This window comes from Montipora capricornis, chromosome 10 (assembly GCF_036669925.1).
Source record: "Montipora capricornis isolate CH-2021 chromosome 10, ASM3666992v2, whole genome shotgun sequence".
NCBI classification, from domain to species: domain Eukaryota; kingdom Metazoa; phylum Cnidaria; class Anthozoa; order Scleractinia; family Acroporidae; genus Montipora; species Montipora capricornis.
In genome coordinates, this window is record NC_090892.1 from 7,086,782 (window position 1) to 7,089,281 (window position 2,500).

At 39.6% G+C, this 2,500-nt stretch overlaps 1 long non-coding RNA gene across 1 annotated transcript in view; it reads left to right on the forward strand.

Annotated features, from left to right (window-relative positions):
* The window catches only part of LOC138021825 (uncharacterized), a 39,227-nt gene that overhangs the window by 36,724 nt on the left and 3 nt on the right, over positions 1-2,500 (forward strand). The window contains exon 3 of the long non-coding RNA XR_011126456.1: positions 1,321-2,500. This exon is cut by the window's right edge and continues 3 nt beyond it. This is a non-coding gene — a long non-coding RNA (uncharacterized lncRNA). The remainder of the gene's footprint in view (positions 1-1,320) is intronic.

Genomic DNA, 2,500 nt, shown 5'->3' on the forward strand with positions numbered 1-2,500 from the left:
TTTGCTCTGCTAACTGTGAGGTGATTAGAAAAATGTCAGTCACTTCCGACCAACTGGATGCCGAACAATAGGTTTCCTTGATTGGAATCATTTCGGTAGTGGGAAATAATTCAAGATCTTTGCATAAGATATATATATCAGTTGTCTTAATGCGTTTTACATTTTGGTACTCTTCTTGGCTGTGAAGAGGCCCTGAAAACACGAAAACGCGAAGTTTCTAGTTTTCTCTCCAAACATCCACCAATTTTATTCTTGGAATGTTGATACTCACTTTTCAGGCCGAATGACTTAGAGTAATCACGAAATTTCTTTTACTGCAATTACGTGAAATAGTACTTTTAGATAACGTTCTCGTATCAGACTCGTATCCGTCGACGTCGTCCTTTCGTAATCTCCCTTATGCATATGTTTTCGGCTTTGCCTTTTATACATTCAACTTGTGTGGAAAAACTTGCGAATTTATTTACCTCAGTTACGGAATCGAATAAGTGGTGAACAACTTTGAGCGTTTTCTCAAAATGATTTAAACCAAGGAGTTACTTACCCCGATTGATCGTCTGGGTGAAAAAGAGTCCTGGGAAGAACTGTTGGTTGTGAATGACGTTTCGACAACCTGAGCGAAAGCCATCTTTAGAGTCAAGTGACGGTTGGAAACTAAACGAATGTAGTCATGTTCTGGTCTGCGTTGAGATTGGTAGTTGGGTTAGTGTCTTTTCCAACTACCAATCACAACACAGACCAGAGCATCACTACATTCGTTCGAAATTCCAATCGTCACTTGCAATAGACTCTGAAGATAATCTCCGCTTAGGTTTTCGAAACGTCAGTTACTGCCAACAGTCCCTCTCATGACTCATTTCACCCGAACGATCAAATTTCATCGAGGTGTTAACTTTTTTCCACTTGTTTGGTGAATAATGGTTTATCGTATCCCTCCAACAGTATAAATTCAACACTTACGGTGGTCATTTTTTACACGCCTGCTTCAGTTGACTTCATGCCACAGGTTTCCCAAACGAATGCATCTGGTTCGGATCCATTACCAAACGATAAAATAACATCAGTGATATTACCAATCTCGTTTGATCAGTCCTGACTGCCAATTTTTGGCACATTGTTTTTCAAAGATCCTTCAATTTATTACCCGAGTTCCATAACCTATCGTATTCGTACGGTCTTAATAGCTCAGCTCAAAGAAAATAAATTCAAGAGTAAAAAACAGAAATTGCTTTGCAGACATCTCTGGGAATGTGATCTGCATCTTTGTTTAAATCAAAACGTATGTTGTTGTTTGTTTTTGTTTTTGTTTTTGCACTTCAGACTAAAAAGTTAGGAGTCTATTCTTTCCTCCGACGCTTCAGCCATGGATGAAATTGGAAATATGTGTGAGAGTCCCGAGGAGCCGGGCCTGACCTGGAAGATAATATACATGTGTGAATCTGCTGTGATATTTATCCTCAACTTCTTCACTCTGATCGCCTTTGCAAGAAATCGTCATTTACGCAAGCGCACTATATACCTTGTAATTAACCTGATTGTGGCTGATTTACTGGTTGGAGGAGTGTCAATACCTTTAACTTCGTTTATGGCGCCGGGGGAAGAGCGACCCATCCTGGAACATACCGTTAAGCTCTCCCAGTATCTCTTTTCTTTCGCTACGCTGGTTAACCTATCTTTGATTGCGTTAGATAGGTTACACGCAACACTATTTCCCTTTCGACACTGTTTAATTGGAGGGCGTTTTTATTGTAAAGTCATTGTCAGCAGCTGGTTTGTCGCCTTGTTAATTGCATGCACGATTAATATTTTTGACCTCTCTCTCGGAATACTCTTGCCAATGTGTGCACATGTTTGTGTCATTTTCATCATCGCCATCATCCTAATTGTCTGTTATGTTAGCATTGCGGTGAATGTCAACAAAGGGAAAACTCATCACCATCATTTCAGTGCCATTTCTTCAGAAACAAAACTGTCTCTCACTTTGTTCATAATGACGGCTGCATCTGTGCTAGCCATTCTACCAATCACCATTTGGTGGGCCTTTGAGTGCGGAAACAAATGCCCTGAAAAAGTCGTGGGGCGTAACGTATTGGAAGCACTAACAGCGTTATATTTTGTCAATTCTATGGTCAATCCGTTGATATATGCTCTACGAATGCGAGCATTCCGAAAAATAATGAAAGCTCTTTTTTGTAAAACTACAGGACAAAGTCGGATTTAACCACATTAAGACAGGTTTGGATATTAATAAAGACGTCAGAATTCCCAGGAGAATAGGTGGTTAAGTACTGTTTATTACACAAGCAGGAATGTTTTATCGGTGTTTACACCATGAGGCAAGCCTAGTGATTTTAGACCGAATAAAACACGCCTTCAAAAACATTCCATCCACAAAAACCGTGTCCCTCTGGAATCCGAAAAAAGGTTCAAATAATTATTGTCAGAGGAGAACATTAGCATACAAGAAAAAAAAAGCTATCATGCCTTATTAGTATGCTTT